This window comes from Onychomys torridus, chromosome 3 (genome assembly GCF_903995425.1).
Source record: "Onychomys torridus chromosome 3, mOncTor1.1, whole genome shotgun sequence".
NCBI classification, from domain to species: Eukaryota; Metazoa; Chordata; class Mammalia; order Rodentia; family Cricetidae; genus Onychomys; species Onychomys torridus.
In genome coordinates this window covers 153,089,899-153,114,428 of record NC_050445.1, presented here as the reverse complement: position 1 = coordinate 153,114,428, position 24,530 = coordinate 153,089,899, and positions in this window count along the sequence as shown.

Sequence of the window (24,530 nt, the reverse complement as noted above, 5' to 3'; positions counted from 1 at the left end):
ACTTATTGTTAATTATGAAAGCTTAACCATTAATTGAGGCTTGTTTCCAACTAGTTCTTATAACTTAAATTAATCTTTCCTTATTAATCTGTGTTCTGCCACCTGGCTCTTTACCTCTCCTCCATTCTGTATGTCTGACTTCCTCAGTGTATCACTGACATCTCCCACATGCCTCAGATTCTTCCTGAGTTCCTCTCTTTCCCTGGAAGTCCTGCCTATTTCTTTCTGCATAGCTATTGGCCATTCAGCATTTTATTAAAGCAATCACAATGACACATCTTCACACAGTATATAAAAGTATTCCACAACAGTTCAAAGCTCATTGGAATCAATTTTACTGGGATTCAAATTTATTTTTAGGTGTTTTTTTAGGTATGAGTGACATTAAGCTATTGTTTTGTCCTGTCCCACTTCAATTAAAAGCTGGATCTGAAGTTGGGGTACAATTCCTCCCCCTCTAGACACAAGCATGCTTGTTCAAAAGTTTCCTCAAAAAACTCTGTCCCAAATCAGGTGATACACCTGACTATGTGACAGAGAAAGGAGAGAAAAATAAAAAAAAAATAAGGGGACAGATTATTTCCAATGGGGACTACTGCTACTCATCTCATACTCTTTTGGTTTTGGTTTATTGCTCTAATACTTTTGCTAGGGTATAAATCTTATCTCGATTTGTAAGCATATTATGTATGAATAAAACCCTGTAAAATCTGTATCCAAAGGGTTAAGTTAAAACTTGTAACACCAAGGCTGGTAGTTAAAAATCTCCACATAGGTAATCTTAAAGGAACCATGGGGCTTGCTGCTATCTTAGCTGCTATCCTACCATCAGGACTGAGGCTACCACATAGCTGAAAGCCATGTTTTCTAGGGTGCCAAAGATGGATTTTGCCACATGACTTCATACCTACCTTGATTAAAAGTGACCTCAAGGTGGATGGCTGCAGACATCCACAGTCCCACCAGGCTCCTCATGACATAGCTCTGTGGAAGACATTCAGAAGCCCACCTGAGTCCTCAAGGTCAAGGTGAGTGGAAGACATCCACAGCCCCACCTGGATCCCAATGAATTGGGTAAATAGAAGACAGAGAAAGACACAACTGTGTCCTCACAGCTCAGACTGCCTAAAGATATCCTTGAGGCCAGACTGGGTCCTCAAGGCCCAGGTGGGTGGCAGATACCCACAGGTCTATGTGGGTCCTCATGACCTGGATGGATAAAAAAAAATCCACAGGCTTGCCTGCTGTGGATATCACTCTGTATAAATAAGATGCTGATTGGCCAGTAGCCAGGCAGGAAGTATAGGCAGGACAAGCAGAGAAGAGAATTCTGGGAAGTGTAAGGCAGAGAGGGAGAAACTGCCAGCCACCGCCATGGCAAGAAGGATGTAAGGTAATGGTAAGCCACGAGTCGCGTGGCAAAGTATAGATTTATAGAGAAATAGGTTAATTTAGAATAGAAGAAGTAGATAACAAGAAGCCTGCCACAGCCATACAGTTTGTAAACAATATAAGTCTCTGTGTGCTTTCTTGGTTGGGTCTGAGCAACTGTGGGACTGGCGGGTAAGAGAGAGTTGTCCTGACTGTGGACCAGGCAGGAAAACTCTAACTACACTTGCCTGAGTCCTCACAGCCCAGGTGGGTGGCAGACACCCACAGACCCACCTGGATCTTCATGGCCTGTAGTGCCTGAAGAAGTACAGATGCTGGCCTAGGACTTCATGGTCCTAGGCAGATGGAAGACACTCACAGGCCCTCAGGGATCCTCAGGCCCAGGATCCCTGAAAAAATCCACAGGCCCATCAGAGTCCTAATGGCATAGGTGAATGGAAGACACTCACAGCCCCACCTGAGTCCTCATGGCCAGGTTTGGCTGAAGACATCCATAGACCTGCTTGGGTCCTTAAGTTTCAGGCTGGCTGAAGACATCCAGAGGCCTTCCTGGATTCTCACTTCCCAGAAGGGTGGAAAACATTCACAGGGCCACCTGTATCCTCACAACCTGGGTTGGCTTTAGACATTATCACCTTGGTCCTCACTGCCAAGGGAGGCTGAGAATATCCACAGCTATCTTGTTCCTTAAAGTTCAGGTGGATTGCAAACATCCACAGGCCCTCCTAGCTCTTCATGGCTCAGACTGGCTGAAAACATCCACAGGCCCTCCTTGGTCCTCCTTCCCTAAGTGGGTGGAAGACACCCACAGGCTTGGCTGGATGTTCTTGGCCTAGGCTAGCTGAAGACATCCACAGTTCCTGCTGGGTCCTCATGGCCTAGGTGGGCAGAAGATACTTGCAGACCTGCCTGGGTCCTCATGGCCCAGGTGGGCATAAGATACCTGCAGACCTGCTTGGTCCTCATAGCCCAGTTGCTTGGAAGACATCCTCAGGCCCCACTGGTTGCTCACTACCCAAGACAGCTGAAGACATACACAGTTCTGCCTGAGTCCTCTCTGTCCAGGCAGGTGAAAGACACCTATAGGTCCACCTGGGTCTTTATGACCTAGTTTGGCTGAAGACATCCACATTGCCAGGTGCGTCCTAATGGCCCAAGCTTGCTAAAGAAGTCCACAAGCCTGCCTGGGTATTAATGGCCTAGGTGAATAGAAGACACACACAGCCCCACCTGGCTCAGGTGGGTGGAAAACATTCACTGGTCCCACTGGGTACTCACTACCCAGAACATCTGAAGACATATACAGGTCTACCTGTGTCCTCACAGCCAGCTGGATAGAAAATACACACAAACTCACCTTGGTTCTAAAGGCCTGGGATGGCTAAAGATATCCACAAGCCTACATGCATCCTCCTGGTCAGATTGGGTAAAGAAATCCACAGGCCTGCCTGGGTCTTCAAGGCCCAGATTGGCTGAAGAAATCCATAGACTTGCCTGCATCCTCACAGTTCAAACTGGGTGAAAACATCTACAGTCCGGCCTAAGTCCTCATGGCTCAGGCAGGCTGAGGACACTCACAGACCTGCCTGGGTCCCCTCCACCCAGGTGGATAGAAGACAGTTAAAGTCCAACCTGGGTCCTCACAACCTGAGCTGGCTGGAGATATTCACAGGCCTGTCTAGGTCCCAATGGCACAGGTGGGAGGAAGACACCCACAGTTAGTACTGCCTGGGTCCCCACGAACTAGGTGGATAGAAGATAACCAATAGCTTAACTGGATCCTCACAGCCCAGGTAGGTTGTAGACAGCCTCAGGCCCAACTAGGTCCTCAAGGTCCAGATGAATGGAAGACACTCACAGACCCATGTGGGTCCTCATGTCCCAGGCTGGCTAAATAGCTTCCATAGAATTGCTGAGTCCTCATAGACCAGGTGGGTTGCAGATACCCACATACCTACCTGAATCCTCGTGACCTGAGATGCCTGAAGAAGTACAGATGCATGCCTAGGTCCTCACAGCCCAGGCAGATGGAAGACACGCATAGGCCCACCAAATCCTTGGGATCTGGGCTGGCTGAACACATCCACCCACCCACCTGTATCCTCACACATGGAATTCCAGAATCAAACAAGTCAGTAGAGTGTGCCTGCACCCCAAAATCTCCAAGAGATTTACGATAGGAGTCAGGCATTCATTCCTAACTTGGGTTGAAAAACCTGGATTCACTTCTTAGGGACAAAAGTCACATTTTAAATGCCAGCAAGTCTTTCCCTCCTTGTCAGAAAGCTGATGCCAACATACATTGTCATCTGACAGGCTGTCAGCTGATAAATTAAGGGATGGGCCATCTCTGTTACTGTGAGGATCTCGTTAACTTCCTACACTTACTCCTGCATGGGGACTCTTAAGTATTTGAACTGATAATGCCTGCCTGACCTCACTCTGATCTGTGTATGAAAATTAGGTGTATTTCATTTTTTTCTTTGTCTTTAAGCTCAAGCATTTGGGAAGACTTACGAAATTTTACCCTGTTGGATGTGGGCTTTATCATTAGGTCAATGTATTATTTTTTCTTGGGACATTTTCTCTTGATAATTCATCTGTCTTCTTCAGATGTCTCACTTGTTCAGTGGTCACCTGACTCCTTAGTTGGATACTTTTATTCTCCTGGAAAGATAAATACAAAACTTGGCCCCAACCCTAATTTTGGGGAGTTCATTTTTGGCAAGTTTTATCTTTTTTAAGGCAAAATGTTTTTGGAAACAGAAAAAGTATTGTCTTTTAATTTAAGAAATTGAAATTTTAAATCTAAAGATACCTTAGTATGAGTGGATAAATATACCTACATCCCTCTTTCTTTTTGTATACAAATTCAAGCTTTAAGTGTATTTATTTTTAGGTCACAAAGGACATTTACTTTGAATTTCAACCTGCCTTTTAGTAACCATTTAGGAATTGTGTCTGAGTTTTGGGTGGTGGGATTAAAGGCATGTACCACTACCACCTTGGGTACTGAAACTCTAGAATTTAGAAAACAACTAATTGATAGAGATCCATCTGTCTCTACTGTGATTAAAGGCAAGGGCTCTGACTGCCCTACTCAAATATTTTATCTCAGCTCCAAATCATTCTAACTCTTAGATATTTAGTAAACAGACTTGAACAGTACTAACCCTTTGAATTTACTTAAAACATTTTAAATCTCTTAACTAGGTTTTAAATACTAAACAACAAAAAATATCCTTTTTAATTGAGAAGAAAACTCAAAAGCTCATGTCCACAATGGCATGGGCCACATGGCAATCTGCAGTCTAACAAGATATGGGATTAAAATGCATGGTTAAAAACACCTCATTTTTCATTTCATGCCAGCAATTTGGTAAATTATCATTTGAAAATATTATTATGTTTTATTATTTTATACCTATCAAATGAATGGCAATTCTTAGTATTTATAAGTTCAGGAAGGCTTTCTTGTTTGGATCTAATCTTAATGTTATCCATAGCTTTACTTCTCATGTGGAAACAAAAGCAAAACCTCTTCCCCAATGTAACACATATCCTGGTTTCCATTCTGAGGTTCAACACATCCCTAAAATATACAGGCTGATTTAATTTAGCAGTTTTTTCAATTATCCAATGCCTCTCTATATCTGTTGTCCCTTTCTCATTAGCATTTTAAAATTTTAAAGTTAATAAAGCACCATGTAATCTATCTCTGGGGGCCTTTGTTATCCCTTTCTGTTTATTAAGCATATCTTTAAAAGTACAATTAGACCTTTCTATAACTGCTTATCCTGTATGATTGTGTGGTATACCTGTAATATTCCTTATGTTGAAATATAAAAAAAAAAATGTTTCAATTTACTAGAGACCTATGTTGGAGCACTGCCAGTCTTAATTTGTACAGGTATTCCCATAATGGTCATACCTTCTAATAAATGCGTAATTACAAAATAAGCCTTTTCAGAACTTAGATCATTTATCCATTGAAATCCTGATATGTTTTATATATAATGAATGAGTTCTATTTCTGATTATTTGTTGTAACTGAATAAACAACAAAGTTAATACTGAATCATCTGGAATAAGTTCAGTAGTTGCAATTTGTAAAACAACACGTTATGCACATTTAGAGCTAATAACTATATTAAGAGGCTCTGGAAAACCTAATAATACTATGAGAACTGTATGTAATACTGATTTTTTTAAACAGAATCAGAAGGGCTTTGAGCCAATTTACTTAATTTTCCTGATTTATAACCTGACTTTCCTAATTTACTTCCATCAATATAGAACGTAGGGGCTCCAGAAATTGGTTCTTCTCTCACTATATGAGGAAACATCCAGTTAGTTATTTTTATAAATTGGAGTCTCTTGCTTTTGGGAGAGTTGTTGCTAATCTCTCTCCTAAACTTACTGCAAGCTCTTTGCCAATGTTCATTTTCTGCTGATAATAAGGCAGTATTATCATTAGTAAAAGGTACCACAATTTCTACTATGTCTATTCCTGCTAATTGGTGAAGTCTCATTTTTCCTTTCACAATCAATTCAGATAATTTTTCTACATAGATCTTTAATATCTACTCTCTTTGTGTGCTAAAAAATACCCATTCTAAGATATTATCTTCTCTCTGCATAAGAATTCCCATAGGATCATGAGAACAGGAAGAAGTAAAGTGCCAGAGAGGTCCCCAGAAATCCATAATGATACATCCACTGTAGACTACAGGCAATGGTCAAGAGAAAGCCTAACCTGATCTAGTCTGGTGATCAGATGGCCAAACACCCTAACGGTCATGCTGGCACTCTCATCTAATAACTGATGGAAGTGGATGCAGAGATCCTCAGCCAGGCCCCAGGTGGAGCTCCAGGGATCCAATTGTGGAGAAAGAGGAGGGACTGTAAGAGTGTGAATTGTTGAGACCAAGATTGGAAAAGCACAGGGACAAATAGCCAGAGGAATGGAAACACATGAATTATGAACCAAAAGCTGTGGAGCCCCCAACTGGATCAGGCCCTCTGGATAAGTAAGACAGTTGAATAGCTTGAACTGTTTGGGAGACACCAAGGCAGTGGGACCTGGATCTGTCCTTAGTGCATGAGCTGGCTGTTTGGAACCTTGGGCTTACACAGGGACACATGCTCAGCCTGGAAGAAGAGGACTGGACCTGCCTGTACTGAATGCACCAGGTTGAATTGAATCCCCAGGGGAGTCTTGGCCCTGGAGGAGATGGGAATGGAAGGGAGGGGCTGTGGGGAAGGTAGGGGCAGGGGCAGGAGAGGGGAGGACAGGGGAACCCATGGCTGATGTGTAAAATTAAAACACAAATATAATAAATAAAGGAGAAAAAAAAGAGTTCCCGTGGGAGTATGAGTAGAAGGTAGAATGACTAGGATAGAGTCAAGCTCTGCATCCCAGCGATCCACATGTGCATCCTGCAATTTCTCTTCTACCAGAGCCAATTCTGTCTCAGCTTCAGGTGATAATTTCCATGGACTATTCAAGTTCTTATCATCTCATAAGGTTTGAAATAAATTATTCAGCTCTTGAGAAGTTAATCCAATTGTGGTACATAGCCAGATAATATCTCCCAGCAATTTTTGAAGATCATTAAGAGTTTGTAATTGATCTCTCCTGATTTGTGCTTTCTGTGGTTGAATTTTCTGCAAATCTATCTTATATCCTATGTAATTAATAGAATATCCTCTATGTATTTTTTTCAGGAGCAATTTGTAATCCCCCAAAATACAAAATTTTCTCTACTTCATCAAATATTTTTTCTAACATATTTGCATCTGAATCAGTGAGTAAGATATTCATATAATGATAAATTATAGATTGAGGAAACTTTATGAATTATTTTAGTGGATGTTATACAAAATATTGACACAAGGTGGAGCTGTTTAACATTCTTTGTGAAAGAATTTTCCACTGATAACTTTTAATGGGTTGAGAATTATTATAGGTAGGCATTATGAAGGCAAGTTTTCTCTATCCTCTTCTTGTAAAGGTATAGCAAAAAGGTAGTCTTTAAATCAATCACTATAATAGACCACCCCTTAGGTAATAAAGAAGTCAAGAGAATTCCAGGATGTTAAGAATGAATCACCTTATATATAGCGCTCAGGTCTATTAACAGTGTCTATTTTCCATATTTCTTTTTAATGACAAATTTTGGAGAATTCAGAGACTGGTTGATTCTTCAATATGTTGAGCATTTAGCTGCTCCTGTACTAGTTGTTTCAGTGTCTGCCATTTTGCAGATGTCAAGGCCATTGTTCCACACATACAGGTTTGGCTGTTAAGCATTTTAAAGGTAGAGCTGTTGATAAATTTTGAAAGACCCACAGAAGTACCCATCTTATGTACAACCTGAATGATCTATAACTAGTTGATAATACCTTTTAAATTTGTTCTTAGAATCATTCTTTATTTTATATTTTTCCCTGACATTGGAGGAATGTTAATCTGTTTTCTATTGCTACAACAAATCATGTCACCATAAATTCCATGCTATGTTAGCCACATATGGCTTTAATATTCCTATCTGTCCTTTGGGACCTATACACTCAACCTATCTTGTAATTTGTTTTACCAGATATAAAGTTCCAATCCATAAAAAGTGAGGCCAATCTGAATGCCAATATTTTGGTAAAATTATTGTTACTTCTGCATTCATGCTCATTAATCCTTCAGTTGCAATGCCATTTAATTATATTTTTATTATTTTATCTCTGATTATTAATAGCAGTTTGCCAAAATACTCATTTTCTGTTCTCTCCCACACCTTTTGTTTTATCTTCCAAAACTGTTCTCTCCTTGGTCACATCTAGAACCATATGGTTTTTAACAACAGGCATTGAGTCTTTTAATTGCTCTGTGGATGAGTACCTCCAATGCTACCAGGGAATAATTGAACCATTTGATATTGGGACCTTCAACAGAACCCCTAAAGAATTTCCTGGTGGCACAGATTAACTTGCCTGTTCCTAGATGATCTGAATTCATTAGTCCAATCGATCCTTTGTCACACCTGCATACTCCAGAAGGCTGAGGTCTTCCTTTGTATTATCTCTAGAAAAACATTTTTTATAAAAATGCCTTGCCTACAATCCCTTTTCAGATGACCTTGCACACCACAATTAAAACATATGACATTTTGATTTTTCAAAAAATTTTTAGAAATTACTCCTTCTATCAAAGTAGCATAATAAGCATGAGATCCAATATCAGCTGTATTTCTAATCAGTTCATTTATTGGTCCTGATCTTACCTTTAAAGGCCTAAACACCTTTTGCAATCTGAATTAACATTTTAAAAAGCTAAAGATTCAATTAATATTTGTCAGACTTCTGGATCTGATATTATTCTATTTACAGCTGAAGTCAATCTTTGCAAAAAAAAAAAAAAAAACAAAAAACTAGTGAAGACTTCTTTTGGGCCTTGTACAATTTTAGCAAATGACTCAGACCTCTTTCCTGATTCTTCAACCCTATCTCAGGCATTCAAAGCTGCTAACAGACATAGGGCCAAGGTATGATTGTCAAAATCAATTTGCCTTTGCAATTCAATATATTGGACCTCATCTAATAACTGATTTTGGGAAATATAATACCTCTAGCTCGATTTTGTCGTTCTATGGACCTAACTTCCTCTTTCTACAAAGTTTCTAACTTTCTGTGTTCTCCATTGTAACTAAGAACTAGCTTCCAATATTGCTGTGACTAAATATTTCCAGTATTGGGGGATAATTCTGTTGTGAGTTGCCTGTGAATTTAACGTCTGCTTCACATAGGGTCAATGCATACCATATGAAATGACTGCTTTCTTAAATCCCCTCAAAACTAATATTTCTAGGATTCCATTTAACTTCTATATAACCTTGTAGTACCTGTCATCTGCTTGTAGTTCTTGTATAGTAACTGAATAAGCTAAGATTGATTTCCTAACAACCTTGAGTCCCACTACTTTAGTTTCAGCATGTGATGACACAGTAGGTTCTTGTCTAGATTCCTCTGTCTGTGTCTGAGTATTTTTCTTGTTTTCATTATTAGGTATTTCTAAGGCTGGTATCTTATCAGTCACCTTTTATTTGGCACAGTTGTCAAACCATTTTTTATATTTGGCACAAGAAAACTGTGGGTATTGAAGATGAAATGTGAATTACTGTACTGATAGTATTTAAAATTTTCATTATGTCAATCCCAGCTAAGTCTATCCCCTCATTTGCTGCTTCCATGTTTAAGCTATCCATAGTAGCATTATACAAGGTCCTAACCTCCTGCTTTGTGATGTTTCTCATCCTGAACGTGAGAAAGAATTTCTTTTTAATATTACTGAACTATCTCTTAGAGGATTTTCCAGATATCACACCAATTCTGCTGATTCTGCAGTGTGTCCACAGTAGAAGCAGCAGCAGCAGCAGTGGGACTGTGTGAAGCACCATGTCTGTCTATATGCTGCCATGTCCGATCATGGTGATAATGGACTGGACCTCTGAAAAAGTAAGTGAGCCACCACAATTAAATGTTTTTCTTTATCAGAGCTGCTATCACCATGTGTCTCTCCACAGCAATAGACATTCTAAGACACCATTGAAGGGCCAGGTGGATGCCCAGGATGGGTCACCACCTAGAGCAATGTTGGTGTCCATAGGCCATGCTGTCACTAGGGCTATGACAATCTATGTGTACCGTGATGCCACCTGGGGCCATGGTGACATACAGGCCCAGGTTGCTGCTGAAGACAATGTCTAGGTTCATGGTCCTACTGCTGCTCGGATCTGTTGATGTCTGTGGCCCATGTTACCACTAAAGGCTACATGTGTGCCTGAGGTCTAGGCTGCCACCTGTGGCCATGTTAATGTCCAAGGGCTGTGCTGCTGGAGTTATATTGATCTGGGTGGCCTATGTTGCCATTGGGGCCAAGGTGATGTCTAGGCCAAGCTGCTGCTGAGGGCCATGTCTGAAGTCTTGTCTGACATGAGTGGTACCAGTGCCCTGGACTGACCAAATCAGCTACCACCCAGAGATTTTAGTTGGCCCATCACAACATCTACCCCATCTATGACCTGAAAAGTGGGAAAGGGACTGAGAACCAGAGTCACAGGATCTTCATGACACAGGGCAACTACAAGATATCTGAGAGGAGTTTTGGTGAGGGTCCAGTACTAATGGTATACCAGAAGCCAGAGGCCTTGAACCAGACCAACAACTCATTGCAATGAACATTTGCAAGTAAAGTTGAGTGGACAAAAAGGAATACTACATGCTGCACAGTAGCTCCCAGTGCCACTCAGATGAATGAAGTAGTGTTGGAGAGGCAGGAAAGATGGAGGAGTAAAGTGGTTTTTGTTTATTTTGTGTTGTTTTTCCACCAGCATAGTGGCTACACCTAAATCTACTGTTGTTTCAGATTCTGCAGTTACTGGAGCACTTTTCAGGAAGCAACCTGATAGAACTTTTATATCAATCCAGATCAGCCTCTAACTGCTGACATCAAATGTAGCTTTAACTAGATCTTTATTTTTATATTTACCAATAAAGACCCAGGAGTCAGAGGCTGGGGTGAAAATGTACTAGCTCAGAGAGATTGAGAAGCAGCCAGCTGACCTTCCCTCTTTGCCAGAATCTCAGAAAAATGTCTCTTCTATCACTCCAAACAGAAAGGATTGCCACACTCAAAGTCTCACCCTCCTACTTCCTATGTCTCTCTCCATCCATTTCCCAGACTTCCTCTGACTCTGCATAAATACATGCTGTCAACGAGCTGCTGGTGCCACCTCTTGACCCAAGGTTGATTTTATTTAATTAATGCAAACTCAAGCTCAGGGTTCACAGTGTGATCACATATCCTGTAATAGCTTTGTTTTTAGTTAATATCTTTTAAATTTTCTTCTTGGAGGAATGCTCTGACAATGAGGGGAGGATATGGAAGGACTGGGACATGAGAGTGACTGGGGTGCACGATGTGAAATCCCCAAAGAATCAATAAAAATTACATGAAAAAAGTGACCACATGGCATAAGCCAACCAAGAAAAAAAAAAAAACTCCTCCTAGCTATGAAGCTCAAACCAGATGATTCCTCCATTATCTTCAATCATGCTAAAGAGTCCCCCCCCCCCAATAGGCTCAAGCTACAGTTCCTTCTTTCATGTTCCATACTCTTCAGTCTCCCTTTCCCTCCTCAGCAACTGGCCATCCAAATCAACCCTCTCAGGCACCCACTTTCACCCACTTGCAGCCTTTAAACCTCCCACTAGTTGCTCTGGCTTTGCCATGAAACTCCCTTACCTGGCCTAAGCTGGCCATGGTTCACCCCTTGTGGGAGGTTGCTGGGGTACATGTCCCCTTCTCATTAAGCAAACTCTTCCAAACAGAAAAAAACAGAAAAGAGATTGGGGTCCTACACTGCTAATTCTTCCACTTTTATTAAAGAATTCCAGCATATTATCAAATTTTACAACCTCACCTTCTGTGATGTTTATATGACTCTTACCAACAACCTTCTCCCCCAGGAGAGTAGGTGAGCTTGGGACCGGGCTAGGGCACATGTAGATGAAATTCACCTAAGTAATGCCTCCCATCAGGCTAAGGGCGATGTGGTTCCCAACTGGCATCCTGAATGGAACTATAATAACCTGGGAGATACTTTAGCTAGAGACCAGTTTTCAACTTCCCTTCTGTCCAGTCTTCATAAGGCCAACCTTAAAGTGGTAAATTATGAAAAATCCAAGAGATCATCCAGAACAAACATGAAAACCCATCTCAATTCCTAGACCACTTACAAAGGCCCTCTTAAAATATACCAACGTTAGTCATGAGACCCCTGATGAAAAACAACCCCTCATGACCCACTTCTCCCAAAGTTTTCCTGACATTAGGGCCAAATTTAAACATATAAAGAAAGGACTCCTGAATCAACATGTATAAGTCTTAGTGGTGGCCTTCCAGGTATACCATGGAAGAGATGAAACAGTCTGAAAAAAGTATCTGATGCTGGCTAAGGCTTTTTAGCTATCCATAGAAACTGCCTAGGCTCCCAAAGCCTAAGAACCTCCAGGTCCCTGTTTCAGGTGCAGTCATGAGGGTAACTGGGCATATGTCTGTTGAAACCCTCACAAATCATTCTGACCATGCCCATGGTGCCAGCAAGTGGGACCTTGGGTCATTGACTGTCCTCATGTCCTTTGTGGTATGAGAATATAAAACCTTTCTCTCCCACTGAACTCCTAGGTTTTTCCATGCATGGCTGAGGGGTCCTTAACCCCCTCAACTCAACTACTGTCATCTCTAACATGGAGCCTTAGGTAGTCATCATATTATCAGGGTGGTCTGTCTCCTTTCTGGACACATGGGCCATTTTTTCAGTCCGAGAAGAATTTTGGGGATGCACCTCTCTTTTTTGCCCCTCTGTTGTCAGAGTAAGGGAGAGTCTTACCAGCCTCACCAAACCACACCACTTAGCTATATTTTAGGGGTATTCCCCTTACCCACTCTTTCCTAATGGTACCAATCTGTCCTATCCTCTTGCTGGGAAGGGACCTCCTAGCTAAAGTAGTTGCCTCTATTTCTTTTGCTCCCCAATTTGCTTGATCCCAGGCTCACCAGCTGAGGCCCCCCACTTTCTTCTCCAAAACATAATCTGACACACCTTTTCCCTTACTGACTTCCTAGGTAGATCCCTGGGGATGAGACATCTAACCCTCCACCACAGCCAAATATCATCTCCCTATCACCATTCAACTACAAAACCCTACCAATGGTAATACCTAGGCTCAATACCCACTCCCTTTCCAAAGCCTCAGGGAATTAAGCCTCTTATATCTGACCTCTTAGGAAAGAATCATCTGTACCTCATTTACTCCCATAACCAGTTAAAAATCCCTATTGAACCTACTACTTGGTTCAAGATCTTTGACTTATCAATTCAGCCATGGTTCTCCTTTACTTTGTAGTAACCAACCCCTATACTCTCCACCTTATCATCCCCTCAGAGACCTCCCATTTATCTGTCCTAGACCTCAAGCATGCCTTCTTTTATATTCCCCCATCCACAAAGTATCTTTGCCTTTACTTGGACCAGCCAAGACACTAACCGTTCTACCCAACTCACTTGGACTGTTATACTCCAGGGGTTCTGGGAAAGTGCACATGTATTGGGTCAGGTTCTGGTCTCTGACGTACTCCCTTTGCCTCTTTTCCAATCCAAGCTTATACAATACATAGATGATCTCCTTTGTAGTCTGTTCCTGCAAATTAGCCAACATGACATCTCCACATGGTTAAATGTTCTGTCCAGCCAGGGATATAGGGTTTCACATCCTAAGGTCCACTATCCACTCCTCAGGTAACTTATCTGGAACTATTACTCCAACTCACAAGGCTATCACCCTAGATAGAAAATATCTAAACCAGTTACTTTCAGCGCCTACCACCAAGGATGAAATTATATCCTTCTCAGGCTTCTTACACTTTTAGGTATCTTCTTTCTCTCTTGTTTACTGCCTGTCATATGAGGTGACCTTTTGCCCTTCACATGAGCCCTTCCTTGTGCCCTTTACCAAGCCCTTTTGTAAACTTCAACAGACACTGGCCCTACATCTTTCAGACTTAAGTCATCCCCTCTCTCTATGTTGTAGAAAAGGAGGGATATGCCCTACAGGTTCTGGGTCACCAACTTGGGCCTTCCTTTGTGACCATTGAATACTTTTCAAAAAAATTAGACCATACTATCTAAGGATAAGCACATTGTCTGTGCACTCTGGCTGCAGCTGAATTTCTTGTACATGAACCAGAGAAGTTAACCTTTGGGTCACCTAATACTTGGCTCTTCTTTTCTCACCACCTGTTCCACCCAGAGGTCTCCAAACACTGCTCCCTTCCTGAATTCTCTCTCTTCCGGTAGCATTGGTAGATGACACTACACTTATTTTCCTGATATGCCCACCTTCTAACATTTCAAATGCCTTCCCAGTCCATCCTTGAGTCTGAAAATCAGGTATTCCAATTGTTTTGGACACTGTATTGATTGAAGCACAGGCCTTCTAGCCCAAACCACAAAACAACAGGCCAAACTAATAGCTGTTACTCATGCTTTTCTATGAGCAAAGGGACAATCCCTAAACCTTTATACAGACTCCATTTTTGTCTGTTTTTTGAGACATGGTTTCTCTGTGTAACAGCTTTGGCTGTCCTGGAACTTGCTCTGTAGACTAGGTTGGCCTCAAACTTAAAGAGATACTGTTTATAGAATTCAATTGTTTTTCTACTTTTTTTTGTTTTTATTTTTGTTTTTATTTGAAGACAGTGTATCAATCTTTCCCCAGTACTGGCTACCACTCTTTTTGCACTTTTAAAGTCACCATTTTACAGATAAGACATAACTTCCTAACTTGGTTATGATTACAGCAGCAAAATTAACACTATTAGATCACAATCTGATCTAATCTGATTGTAATCTCTGATGGCCAATTATGATATTTTCATAACCACTTTTGCCTAATCTTTGTTTCAGCAGGTATCAGACCTAGGGGTTGGAAGGATGTTGTCAAGGGCAGTGTTTTGGGGAAGCCAGATGAAAATTGAAATCTGGTAAGTTAATGGAGGTCACACAGACAGCATGAATGACTGACATTTGATCTAAACTGCTGTCTTAACTACTTATATATTGCTATGACAAGATAAGATGATCAAGGCAAATTATAAAGGAAAGCATTTAATTGAAGACCTGTTTACATTTTTAGAGGGTTAATACATGGCCATCATGGTGGGGAGCATGACTGCAGGCAGGAACATTTGGTGCTAGAGCATTAGCTAAGAGCTTTTTTTTTTTTTTTTTTGGTTTTGGCTTTGATTCTTTTTTTAAAATTTTTTTATTATGTGTTTTAATTTTATACATCAGCCATGGGTTCCCTTATCTTTCCCCCTCCCACACCCACCCCCAACTTCCCCCCAGCCCCTCCCCTCCATTCCCATGTACTCCAGGACCAAGGCACCCCTGGGGATTCATTTAAACCTGGTGGATTCAGTACAGGCAGGTCCAGTCCCCTCCCTCCAGGCTGAGCATGTGTCCCTGTGTAAGCCCAAGGTTCCAAACAGCCAGCTCATGCATTAAGGACAGGTCCTGGTCCCACAGCCTGGGTGCCTCCCAAACAGATCAAGCTATTCAACTGTCTCACTTATCCAGAGGGTCTGATCTAGCTAGGGGCTCCACAGCTGTTGGTTCATAATTCATGTGCTTTCTTTCGATTAGCTATTTGTCCCTGTGCTTTTTGCAATCTTGGATTCAACCATTCATGTTCTTGCAGTCCCTCCTCTTTCTCGACAGTTGGACACCTGGAGCTCCACCTGGGGTCTGGCTGAGGATCTCTGCATCCACTTCCATCAGTTATTGGATAAGAGTTCCAAGACGACTGTTAGGGTGTTTAGGCATCTGATCACCAGACTAGGTCAGATCAGGCTTTCTCTCAACCATTGCCAGCAGTCTATAGAGGATATATCATTATGGATTTCTGGGGACCTCTCCAGCACTCTGCCTATTCCTGTTCTCATGTGGTCTTCACTTATCATGGTCTGTTATTTCTCGTTCTCCCTTTCTGTTCTTGATCCAGCTGGGATCTCCTGATCCCCTAAGCTTTCTTTCCCTCAAATCTTGCCCTTCATTACTCCCACTGTCCTCCAGGTTGTTCATGTAGATCTCATCCATTTCTTTGTCATTGGGTGATCCCTGGGTCTTTCCTAGAGTCCCGTTTTCTAGGTAGTCTCCCTGGAATTGTGTAGCAGTCTAGTCATCTTTGTTTTACATCTAATATCCTCTTATGAGTGAGTACATACTATGTTTGTCCTTCTGAGTCTGGGTTACCTCACTCAGAATGATTTTTTCTAGATCCATCCATTTGCCTGCAAACCTCATGATGTCATTGTTTTTCTCTGCTGAGTAGTACTCCATTGTGTATATGTACCATATTTTCTTTATCCATTCTTCAGTTGAAGGGCATCTAGGTTGTTTCCAGGTTCTGGCTATTACAAACAATGCTGATATGAACATAGTTGAGCAAATGCCCTTGTGGTGTGATTGAGCATTCCTTGGGTATATGCCCAAGAGTGCTATAGCTGGGTCTTGGGGGAGATGGATTCCAATTTTCTAAGGAAGCACCATATTGATTTCCAAAGTGGCTGTACAAGGTTGCATTCCCACCAGCAGTGGAGGAGAGTTCCCTTTGCTCCATATCCTCTCCAACATAAGCTGTCTTCTGTGTTTTTGAACTTTAGCTAAGAGCTCTTTAGTTGAGTCAACAACCAGGAGGCTGAGAGAATTGAAACTTCAAAGCCCACTCTCAATCACACACCTCCTCTAACAAGACCACACCTCCTTATCCTTCCCAAACAGTTCTACAAACTTGTGACCAGTCATTGAAATATAAGCCTATGGGGTCATTCTCACTCAAACTACCCCAGGTTAAAAGGTTATCAATATATAAAGTGTGTTTTATTAAAACAAAAACTGTTCATTAATCTTTCCTATTTTTGACTCGTCTTTTTCTTCCAGTGAACAACAGCATCCATCAGCAAATTCTTTGCTGTACTATTAAAATGTGACCACGTTATGGAATGTGAGTTTGTTTCTCTCCAAATTGCCATGTTGAATCCTAAATCACATATACTGTTGGGGCTATTAAGATGTTGTTGGTTCTTGAGAGTTAAACCTTCACACTGGGATGAGTGATAGATAGGCAGATATCAGATATGAAAGAAGGATTAGGGAAAGGTGTTTTTATGAAGATAAAAACCCAAAGAATGCAGAGGAGGTCATCTATTCAACAAAATTTGTCTCAAAAGGCAAAACATAAAAACAGCAAGACCAGTAAACTATGGAGTCAAAATAGCTGTAATACAGGCCAGGTGGTAGTGGCGCATGCCTTTAATCCCAGCACTCAGGACGTAGAGGCAGGCTGATCTTTGTGAGTTCGAGGACAGTCTGGTCTACAGAGTGAGATCCAGGAAAGGTGCAAAGCTACACAGAGAAACCCTGTCTTGAAATAAACCAAAAAAAAAAAAAAAAAGCAACAACAATAACAAAAAAATAGCTGTAATACATACACATTTGACATTAAAACTCCCAAGCACACAAAGTGAAGGGTGATAGAATAGAGGAAAATAGAAAATAGCAACACAGTAGCGTCAGTTCATTTGCATGCTTCACTTTCTGCCTTGGATTGATAAGCAGAGGGAAAGTGAATGAAGAAACAGAGCAGCTGTATAGCACTAAAGAGAGCAATCAGAGCCAGAAGAGGACTAGAGAGTGCCCCATTGAGTGACAGCAGAATAAATAATCTCCAAAGTAAACCAAGTCATGTCACATAACAGGATTTTATCATCTCCCTCATATCCCCACACCCCTGAACACACCAGAACTCAATTTTGAGTGTCATCACTGGGGTAATGCCTATGTTTCTCTGTGTGTGAGACACAGTCTCACATGGGCCTGGAGTTCACTAAATATTCTAGGAATGTTGGCACAACAACACTAAGGAAACTGGACTCAACCTGCCCACACTGCCACATTCTTCTTTTCTTTTTACATGGGTTCTAGAGATCAAACACTGTCATATGTTTGCAAGAAAAATGTTTTACTGACTGAGTCATGTCCCCACCAAAGGCAAATTTTAAAATATTAAAAAATATGAATTATTTTCCCCTACCATGACTGAAACTAGAAAACAATAGCATAATAAAGACAAGAAAATCCATGTATACATGACTTAAACCACACATTATTAAACAACCAATGGATTATGAAGAAATTTCAAATATTTTAGAAAATACCTGGAAACAAATGGAAGTAAAAATATATTTTAGAATTAATAGAATGCAATGAAAACAGTAAAAAGAAAAATAGACTGTGTTTGGGGACTGTTTCTAAAAAGAAGAAAGATCACAAATATCTTAAGGTTTCTATTGCTATGAAGAGATATCATGAACACATAAATTCTTATAATGGAAACTTTTATTTAACTGGGGCTAGCTTACAGTTTCAGAGGTCAAGTTCATTATCATCATGGCAGGAAGCACAGCAGCATGATGGCGGACATGGTGTTGGAGAAGGAGCTGAGTGCCTCATCTTGATTCACAGGCAGCAGAAGTGAAGACTGTCACACTGGCCTGGCTTGTGCATTTAAAACCTCAAAGCCTGTCTTCAAAGTGACACACTTCCTCCAACAAGACCACACCTACTCCAACTCTCTTATCAAAACTTATCACTTACATTTCTTGCCTATAAAGATAATAATAGTACTGACATGACAGCCCATCAAGTTGCCCTTTCATCCCTTACAACTCACCCCACTTCGCTCCAGGCTACCCTACTACATAACCCAGACAACAACATACTTAACACTCTTTAAATACAACATATTTTTTGTTACTTACATTGAATATTTTATTCTAATAGTAAATCCTTTCTATCTTTTCTCTAAATGTGCCTCATTATCGCCCAAACAGATGGTAATTTTTAACAATACAGAACTCAAATACACAGTATATATCAGTGAACCAACCCACCTCTACTAAGTTAAGGGAATGTATGTTTGCTTCTGTTAGTTTCTAATATTTTTAATCTGCAAGTCTCTGAGATGCTTCAACACAGATTCAAAACAGATTGAAGAATAGCTTATGGAGAATTTTGTATCTATATTGATGAGACATTTCCTTCTTGATTCAACGGAGCTTTAAAAATTTAGAGTTTACCATCCTCTGAGCAGGAGTATTCCTCATAAAGAAAGGAAACCACTTCCTAATGTTTAGGGTGTTGCCCTTTCAATGGCTTTGGAGAGCATTTGCCTTCCTTCTGTAAACATGTAGGTATTATGCTTTTAAGAATGCAATGAAATCTCCAGTAGGAAAATTAACTACAAAGCAAAAGTATTTGGCCCCTACTATGTAGGACACTTACAGGAAACCTGGCCTCATGGGATGTTCCCTGGGAGAAGTAGCAGAGTGAATTCTTTGATAAAGAGGAAGGAAAGAGTGAACATTTAAGGTGAGAGGTAAGCCTTCCATCTGAAATGTGGGACAAGAAATTATGCAAAAGGAGAGTGGGAAAGCAGACACATTCTGTCTGAACTGTGGGCACATTTTAGATTGCTTTTAAGTGTTTTTTGTTGAAAGGAAACTAAAAAAGAATTTCCTTAAACTTACTAATGCCTGTGTGCAAGAAGTTGTTCCTCCTAAATATCCCAACATCATTGTTAGAGCACAGGTCTTTAGACTATAAGAGGGCTTACAAAGCAAGTAGACAAAATGAGTTTTAGGATGCTGGCAAGATGGCTGACTGGAAAGGGCATTTTGCTGCCAAGTTTGAGGATCTGAGTTTGATCCCTGGGACCTCATGGTGTAATGAAATAACCAGTTCCTGCAAGTTGTCTTTGGATCTCTACCTAGCAACATGCACACATAATGAATGAATGAATGGAATGAGTGAATGAAAGTTGAAAATCCCCATGTTTAAAGAAATAGGAAGCTTTAGTGAGTGTTGGACTGTTTTCTGCTCCTAGCTCCATTATTCAGTGACTGTTCCTTCTCCTGAACTCAAGCCCAGTAAGCATGACTTTAAGAAGCTTACTCTATGTGTCTACTTGTGTCTCCTTCAGTTTGAAAGACCCTGGAGACTGATGTCAGACTTGTGCTTAAGGAATCCAGACCAAAGCTTGGGGCTAGGCAGTAACTCAGTTGGTAGAGTGCTTGCCTAGCATGCAGGAAGCCCTGGATTTGAATTCCAGCCTAGCTTAAAAATCAGGTGCACACCTGTCATCTCAGCACTCAAGAAGTGGAGACAGGAAGATAAGAAGGTCAAGGTCAGGGCTGGAGAGATGGCTCAGCAGTTAAGAGCACTGCCTTTTCTATAGACACTTTCTCACAAGTCAGGATTTGATTCCCAGCACTACATGATGACTTAGTCATCTGTAACTCCAGTTTCCAGGGATCCAATGCTCTCTTCTGGCCTCTATGGACACTGCATACACATGTTGCCCAGACATACATGCAGACAAAACTCACATGTACATTAAATAAAAATAATGAATAAATCTTAATTAAAGAAACAAACTCATCCTCAGCTAGTGAATTTGAGGCCATCCTGGAATACAAAGAATACTGTCTTTAAAAAAAAACTGATATGGCTGATGCAGTCATCAGGTGAAATGAAGAGGAATATATTTAATTTTAATATTTTATTTATTTATTTGTTTAATGTGAATGAATGTTTTGCCCACATGCATGTCTGTATATCATATGTGTGCATGTAGAGGTCAAAGAGGATGTTAGATCCTTTAGGACTGGAGTTGTGAACTGCCATGTGGGTGATGGGAATCAAACCTGGGTCCTCTATAAGAGCAGCCAGTGCTATTAACTACTGAGCTATCTCTTGAGCTTCATTGCCTGGTCTACATTTTAAAAGGTCCCCTTATCTTGTTGGGACCAGGCTGCTAACTGGTAAGAGTTTGGGGCTATTATAGACAAAAGCTGAACTGAATGATATAGTGATGAAACCTCAAGAGAAAAATGTTCAAGTTGTATGGATACAGTTGCAGGAGAAATTGTGTGTGACAACCAGAAGAGATGCATTTACCCTGCAGGTAATGAAGGAGGGCTGAGAATGTCCAAGATCCCACTAATGTTACCATGAATAGAAAGGGCCAGATCTAAACATTAGCCCCAGACCAGGGATGACATAGGTGTTCTATCAAACCATCCCCTGAAAGTTGTAACTGTGGAGTTGATAGAGTTTGTTCAACTGGGGAAAGAATGAGCATTAGGAGATGGGAGTAACCAGGAAAGAGAAAACTAGATAGTCTGAAATTAAATTTTTTAAATTTATTTTATTTTTATGTGCATGTGTGTGTGTGTGTGTGTGTGTGTGTGTGTGTGTGTGTGTGTTGCATGAGATTATGTGCAATATTTGTGTTCAGGAGCATAGAGATGCCAGAAAAGGGAGTTCAATCCTCTGGAACTGGAGTTGCAGATGGGCATGATCTGCCATGTGGGTGCTGGGAACCAAGCCTGGCTCTTCTGAAAGAGCATCAAGTGCTCTTAACTGCCAAGGCCCCTCTCTGGACCCTTACACAGCATTTTCATCCTTTTGAAAGTCATACATTCTTAAAATATGGGAAATAGGATTACATGCCATACATTTGACATGAGGACAGAGAAAAAAGAGCATCTTAGGGACTGCTTGATGGGTTCAGAAGCTTAGAGACAGCACAGGCAGAAGGCAGTGCTGGAGGTGATTTCCACATGTGTTGCCTTGAAAAGTTGTAATATTTTAATGTGATAGTTAATTTTCTCATTGAGATGACCACATTCCGGACATAAGCAATTTAAGGGAAGCAGTGTTTATTGTGCCTCTGGGTTTGGGGATAAGATACACCACCACAGGGAAGGCAAAGCGGTTAAAGCAGAGCTTGGTCTGCAGTGGGAGCATTTTGTGGCTGCCCACATCACAGTGACAGGTAGGGAGCAGTGAGGAAAGACAGGAAGTAGAGCCAGCATAGATGACAGATGTGAGACCTTATCTTGATAAAAATCATTTAATTTAATTTGCATTCTTTTTCTGATAGTATAGACTGAGTTTAAAGTTTATATATGTACAAAATAAACTAAAGTGGCAATAGCTTGGAAACTGGACATATTGTATGTATGTATGCATGATTACTGTATACTCCTTAACCTGGAAGGTTTCTTTATGTGATTAAAAATTCTATAAAGCTCTTAAACAACATCTGAGGTAATGTTATGAAAAGCCCAGAGGAAGTCTTTCAGTTCTGTATAGGATATCCTTTTAAAATGTCCTAGTGACATGTGTGTGCTCCTGGTCTCTAGTCTGGAAATCTTGTGCTAAATGAAGCTACTTGGTATGGCTACTTAATATTTGAATCGTCATGCATGATAGTGTCAGAAATATACACTTTCATGAATACAGCTTTGATTCTATTATAATGACTTTTTTCTATATTTCCATAAGAGGATAACCTTTGTGCATGTGAAAAAGGTCTCAGGTGTTATATCATTTTCCATTTTCTAGTCAGAACACTGACCATTCACTGAGTTTGATAAGACCTCTCTGAGTCTGCTGAGGCAGCTCAGTTGGCAATGTGCTCACCTTCAAACAGGAGGATCTGTGTTTGGTCCTCAAAGTCTATGTAGAAAAAATCCAAATGTTGTGGCATGGCTTTGTCATGCTGTTTATTTTTTTCTCTAATTCAAATTATTTTCTGTAGTATTCCTTTGAGTAAAAAGTTATAATATTTTATAAAAGGTCTCAGAAGATACTTTAGACTTAATATACTTACCTCTTTGGCTTTGAGTATGATAAAATTCTCAACAGAGGTGGACTAGTTCTTGCTGTGGATATCGCTCTGTGTAAATAAAGTTCTGATTGGCCAGTGGCCAGGCAGGAAGTATAGGCAGGACAAGAGAGAAGAGAATTCTGGGAAGTAGAAGGCTGGGGAGAGACACCACCAGCCGCCGCCATGGAAAGCAACATGTAAAGACACCGGTAAGCCACAAGCCATGTGGCAAAGTATAGACTAACAGAAACGGGTTAATTTAAGATAGAAAAGGTAGATAACAAGAAGCCTGCCACGGCCATACAGTTTGTAAACAATGTAAGTTTCTGTGTGCTTTCTTGGTTGGGTCTGAGCGACTGTGGGACTGGCGGGTGAGAGAGATTTGTCCTGACTGCAGGCCAGGCAGGAAAACTCTAACTACAAGTTCTTTTAATTAAAAAAAGAAAAACAATAAAAGGACCCTAATTAAAATAGATACCTGCTGGGAAGAAACACAAAATTAAAATGTTGGAGGTAGTAGCACATTAAGAAGAATTTACTAATTAAGTAATCTTGCTGGCAGCTAGAGTAGAGATTGGCAAGGAAGTCTGTGAGCAGTGGGTCAAGTATAGGGCACTGTGTCACAGGCCTCTGTGATACTCAGAACTACTGGGGGTCTATGGGATGGTGGATAAAGCTGTGGTATTATGTGTTTTTCAGTCTTATTGATGTATGAAAGCTCCTCAAAGGCAGTGAATATAATAGTTAAGCCCCTCAGTCATTTGGTGAATGAGACTTATCTAACTTTTGAAAATATATGAATTCATTTATACAAGTAACAATTCTCAGTGTTCAGCAGTAATTTTTATGAGAGTCAAAGGGTGTTACTCTTTGGGCAAAGAAATAAATTTAACTCACCTCATTTTTCTTTCTTGTTCTCTTCCTTTGTTTTTCCCTTTTATTTTTTTCTTCTGATTATTTTATGCAGGGTCATATTATGAAGCAAAGATGGCCTATAAGTCCCCTATATAGTTTATGTTGGTGTCATGGTTAGTTGAAATGAAAGCCCACAAAAGGTTGGTCAATAATTTATTAAGGGGTATAATGAGAATATCACTCATGAATACAGAACAAGGGATACACAGTCGCCAATCCCACTGTTATTATCCTGCTGTTCTGCCCAAGGGCAATGAGAACCAACCACAAGCCATGTTTCTACTTGTTTCTGCTCCAACCACCCAAGGGAGCTCTTATCCAGTCACATACACAAACAAGACCATACCCTAGGGCTTGTTGCCCCAAGGTCATTGGCTCAGTGGATTGAATTTCTACAACATTTCCCTTTTTTTGTCTAAATAAGTTTCTAATCTTAACATAAAGCTATATACAATAAGAACAATTATCAAGTATTGTTCAGAAGAAAGAAAAGGTAATAACACAAACAAAAAGGGAACTACAAACTACAAGAACAGCATCGAACAAGAAACACATTCTAAATGTCCAGACCATAGGTAATTGGCAAATTACAGAGATGACTCCAATAGCTGTCCTCTCCTGGAGAGTCTATGTCTTGTATGCAATATGCCCTTAGCTAAGATTTGAAAGGATTGTAACTGTAACTATCCAGTCTTCAACCCCATCAAAGACCTGGGAAGGAAAATAGTATTACCTGAGTGAGGAAGAAATGCAAGTAAGCAACTTCCAAAAAATGCAGTAAATGAGAGAAATACCTGTCTGTCTGGAGAGTCAACTAATGTTTCTCTCCAAAGTTGGGGCATCCAACTTTGGCTATAGGCCTAGAATATCTGACA